This window comes from Aegilops tauschii, chromosome 6 (assembly GCF_002575655.3).
Source record: "Aegilops tauschii subsp. strangulata cultivar AL8/78 chromosome 6, Aet v6.0, whole genome shotgun sequence".
Classification (NCBI taxonomy): Eukaryota; Viridiplantae; Streptophyta; class Magnoliopsida; order Poales; family Poaceae; genus Aegilops; species Aegilops tauschii.
In genome coordinates this window covers 400,435,763-400,440,996 of record NC_053040.3, presented here as the reverse complement: position 1 = coordinate 400,440,996, position 5,234 = coordinate 400,435,763, and the positions used below count along the sequence as shown (strand labels likewise).

At 42.3% G+C, this 5,234-nt stretch overlaps 1 long non-coding RNA gene across 2 annotated transcripts; it reads right to left on the bottom strand.

Moving 5' to 3' along the window:
* Window positions 1-341: 341 nt before the first annotated feature.
* LOC120966560 (uncharacterized) lies at window positions 342-5,022 on the bottom strand. Of its 2 annotated transcripts, XR_005760473.3 has the most exons (3): window positions 1,978-4,999; window positions 1,552-1,650; window positions 342-798 (listed from the first exon to the last, which is right to left on the bottom strand). It is a non-coding gene; the product is annotated as an uncharacterized lncRNA (long non-coding RNA). The 2 variants fall into 2 exon arrangements; XR_005760472.3 differs by lacking the exon at window positions 342-798 and having other exon boundaries at window positions 996-1,650; window positions 1,978-5,022.
* Between the last annotated feature and the right edge of the window lie 212 nt (window positions 5,023-5,234).

Genomic DNA, 5,234 nt, shown 5'->3' with positions numbered 1-5,234 from the left:
GAACTATTATCCGACAACATCTCAGTGTAAATGGGCAGTTATGCAACTACTACTAGAACGGACTGAGTACTAGCAGGAGACAAGTTCGCCACATAAGCTAGGCAGGTAGGGGGACGCAGCACCAGCTCGACCAAGTTTGGATTACAACCCAAATGCCACCACAGAAACATCAGGGGGAAGATAGGGACTGAAAGAGCCATCTTCAGCATCCCAGTCTAAGCACCCCCGGCCTCCATCCTTGCGACGCACGGTACACCTCGTTTGCCACCTGCTCGACCCTAGTGCTATTGATAAAACTAGTAAAATGCCCGTGCGTTGCCACGGGAAACAACAATGAAACATTGGTTTCTAAAATTCTTGCTCATCCATTATTGTGAAAAAAGAGTCTTTTCTTGTAAAGCCAATATTTGAGGTTAACAAGACTTCATTAGGATTTTCACTTTCGAACTGGCCCTAATTTTTACCAGTACAAGCATTTGTGTTAACTTCATCCAAAATAATAATATATGATCGGATACGAGCTTATTTTCACCGGCAATTGTTATGAAGCTACGCTGCTCGCTGAAGCTGGTCTTTGGCAATCGATGGGCGGTCTTCGTCGCTCTGGTGACTCTCCAGGCTGAAGTGCAACCTTCTGAGGTGATGGGTCTGTCTGCGCACCTCTTTCTTCCTCCTAGGGCTATGCCAACAAGGAGGCAGTGTTTCTTCTATGTGGGGGCTATGTATGGCCTCGAGCCATACTGCCATAGCAACCTCGTTGCCCCAAGTAGCTCGTCCCCGACGGCGGCGAGATGCAACCTACACTGACGCAAGGACCTGATCATGTTTTTGTCTCTCAGTTTGAGGTCCTTTTTTGTAAAAGTCCATGGACTTGTTATGTATTTTCTTGTTTCTCTAGGGCCTGGATGTCATATGTGTTGTATCATGTTATTACGATGATAATAAAGCTTCGGGATCCCTCCCTGTTAAAAAAAACTCTGGTAATAACGCCTGTAAATAAATAATGTCTTTCACTTGTATACTCTGCATGTACTCTTACGTCAAGCTCCCACATAGATATAAAATTACAGCCATGTGATATTCAATCACCAATTCTATTATTTGTCTAATGAAAATTTTTATTCTATTTTTCTTCTGGCTCTACGGACAATAGGAAGGTCACGGCAACCAGATTGTTATACTCCGTATAACATATCATCCTTACTAAAAGAAAAATGTGGTACATTACCACTACATCTACAATCCATATGACAAACAATAGTGGCCCGTAGCTCATACAAGTGCAGTGTCCATGTTAGAAGGTTTAGCACACTTTCCTGCTCCATCCATGCTACAGTTGAGTACTGCAATATGAGTGGCAAAGGACAACCCTACAACTGTATTTCAAATAGGCATAAGAGGGAGAATATATTGCATTACTTCTGACCCTCCGGGAGTGTCTCTTCCTTGATGGTTCCAATAAATTGATATCGTTGTTTGACTACTTCTATAAGAAATATAATGTTCCAATAAATTGGTATCCAGGTTTGACTACTTCTATAAGAAACTTACTTCATGTAGTGTGTAGACACTTGAAGAAACATGTGTTATCTCATTCCAAGAAATACTGGAGGACTAATAGACATAGCCCTAGGCTAGTTGAAGTGGTTTCTGAAAAAGAAAATCATGATATTACAAATTGAAGTTGTCCACAATAGAAATATTAGTTTAATTTGACACAGAGTTACAATACTGGAGAAACTAGGATTTACAAAGTAACTTCGAACTAAATAATATAGCAAAATCAGGTTATAAGGATTCACTTATTTCTGTTCTGAAAAATCTACGCATCATGTAAAATGCAAAATAAGTGCAGAATTTGTACAGTTAGAAATAGCAGACTTGCGACACACTAATCAGATTATCGTGATGGAGCTCAGACTTGTAAGGCATTATAGATGGCAACACTGTCCATGTGAGTGACACAACTTAATGTACCTTTGTTCAAACTTATAGTTTTGCAGGACATTATAAATGGCTTTAAAATCCAATTATGCTCTACCCTGCAAGCAGCCCACACTTGTGTTTGAACACAAATATCTCCTGGATGAACCAAGTCGCAGGATACACAAGCATCCAGATTATGGACGGATAATATAAACCATCTAGCTTGATAATGCACTTGTTCTTGGAGTAACCTGCAACAAAAACAACCATTCCTTTCCATCTACTATTAAATTTGAGATAGCGGTTTGCTCTGCTTCAGGTACTGCTACAGTGTAAGGATCGAAGTCTCTATTGGTTCTTCCTTGTCTACAAATAGAAAGGAATAAGAAAAAAGATATCCTGATCAATGCTATTGACAAAATTATGTGAAGTCCTTCTATCTCAGGCAAACTAACGGCGATATTTCCCTACCACCATGATAGAGGAAGATAAATTAGGAACGTAAATAATCATCTTGCGTAAGCTGTGACTATAATCAAATATATTACCACACAACATGAAAAGCCCTGGAGATGTCGTGTAAATTAAAGCGATCAAGAAATAAGCCATAAACTAATTAGGACCATCAACTTTTTATACTGGAAGGGTTCATCTCTTATTACCTCTTTGTCATCGAGCCCACCTGATTTGGTTTCATATATAGCTTGGAGTAGCATCTTTGATCTCAACTGCTAAAGTAGACCCTTTCTTACATTCTATCTTTTATGGCAGATTACTGCAAGGGTAAGTTGACCAAGTCAGAAAAAACGCTGATAATTCCTTGACCATGGTAATGAATAAGCTATAATGGAAATACGAAAATCAGTTAGTAGAAAATTAGTTTTATGAGGAGCAAAACATTTGTGAGCAAAACTGAGTTGCAGTTTATAAAGTTGCAGAATTAGAGAAAGAAAATGCTTTGAAACCGACAGTTGTAATGAAGAAGTACTGAATATAAGCTGCAACCGTGAGATTGTTCACTTTGCATAGGTTTTACTTGTGCGTGCGGAGAATAATTTCAATTCCAGTTTATGGTTCATGTATATGGAACACCTTTCGCCCAGCACCCCACAGGACTTGAGCGACCCACACATCAATCACCTAGTGTACTATCGTTAGAATCACAAGCATATTTGCATGTAAGTGCTGCTAGTATCCTAATACAATAGCCAGGAATGACAACACCAAGTTCCCGACTGTCTTAACTGACAGACAACAATAGTTCCACTTCCACATGGTAGTTGAAGTTGACGGACCTAGTAATAGAATCAAACGATGTGCTCATAAGAATGATTTATGTCAAGTCATGAGCAATTCTCTAAACTGGATTTCAAAGTTCACCAGAGCTTGGCTGAAAGACTGCAGTGCAGCGATGAGGACAGAGGAAGCTTCTTCTGTGTCCATGGGATCATCATCTTCAGTTTCTGATTCATCCTGTGACAAAGAGGGATTTCAGTGCGAGCAAGAAATTAAAGTGTATGTACAGACAAAAAAAACTGTGCAAGGGTACAGATTCTGATGATACAACATCAATTTACTTAAGCTTTTACACAAGAGCAGTGAAGGTCAAGGTGAACCTAAGGAAATATCATACTCAGCAAAAAAAAGTTGAAAGAAGACGATCAAATTAAAATCATGTAACTAAATACATAGAAGAATCTTCTTATGAATAAATCAGGCAACCAATATTTTGAATGACTCTTCTATATTATACGATGCTCTATGCCAACAGATAAATGAGAGCAAAAAGAGTGTTATTCAAATTGTATGCATGCCTTACATATACCAAGGGTCGTTCTTGAGAAAAATTATGGCTCATGCCTCATGACATTTAGAAAAAATTGGATAATATGTAGGTGCTAGCACTTTCCAGAAGGTACAAACCTTACAGGTTCACTCAAGCAAATACCACAAATCATATAATCGCTCAACAATGGTTCACAGAATTACAGAAAAATTGAGAGAGAGAGAAGCAGCAGCAGGTTGGAGTTCAGAGAAGAACTGCATCAACGGGTTTGAGAAGAGCTTCAGAAGAAGTGCAGCAGCAGCAGCGCTAGGAGAGATGGGACAGCCACAGGCAGCAAGGAGCATAGAGGAGAGGTAGCAGCGGACAGAGAATCGACAGCAGAGAGATGGAGTTAGAGGAGCAGCAGTAGGGACGTGGGGGAAGAGAGATGCAGCGGCAGAGCGGCGCCACCGCCGGCGACTGCCTCCCTCGCCCTGCGCCCCTTCTCCTTCTCATTTCTTCCTATCTTTCCTCTCTCCCTCACGCCATGTCTCTCTCTTTCTCTGGATGAGCAGGACACCGTCGCCATCGGAGCAAGCTGCCGCACCAGCCGCCTGAACCCTCGACGCCGCGCCCGGATCCGCCATCTTCCTCGCTCCGCCCGCCGGCCGCCTACCCGTTCCGGTGAACTCCAGCGCCGCCTGCCATTTCGACGGAGTCTGCTGGCTGATGAAGAGCGGTGACGGCGAAGGAGGAGGAGAGAGAGGAGTTGGGGGAAGGTGCGGCGCCGGCGTCGAGTGTCGCCTGTGGTGGAAAGCCGCAGGGGTGGGGATGGCGCACGGCGGAGGGGCGGTGGCGGCGTGCGGCGGACGGGTGAGGACCGACTGCGGCGGCGCGCTGGAGGTGGAGATGGGGGAGGTAAGCGTGTTTTTTTCCTTTTCCATCGCCCGTACCGGTTCGGTTTGACATATTAGGAGGACTGTGGGTTAACTTCTAAAAAACGAAGGGACTTTTATGCAAAAGCACCGACAACGTACGACCAGAAGCAATGCGTGGTTTATTATTAGGGAGAGATGAAGTAATAATACAGTTAAAATAGAGTGAGTGTCGTCTCTATCATTTCATTTCCAATGTAGATAAAGAAAGTGCTTCTCTTTATTAGTATATGTTTCATCAACTAGTCCCATTGTTAATGTTTAAGCGTTTCTGCAAACTGGGGTGCTTAATTTAGTTGCCCTGCACAAAATAGAGATTGGAATGTCTCAAGGCCCCTCCTTGTATTACCGCGGTACACTGATGTTCATCACTGGCAGAAGGTGTATCGAGGAGAATTGGGTCGATTTCCAGTATGAGGCGTACCGTATGAGGTGTCGCAGGGCCCATCTCGCCATCGCAGCATGGCATACTATGATACTATCGCAATATTTTCTTCTATTTATTAGTGTATGTTTCATCAACTAGTGCCACTATAATGTAATTATGGTTTTTCATTATCTGTACAAACAAGGTTATTCAACTGCATTTTGGTGGAACTGCACAAATG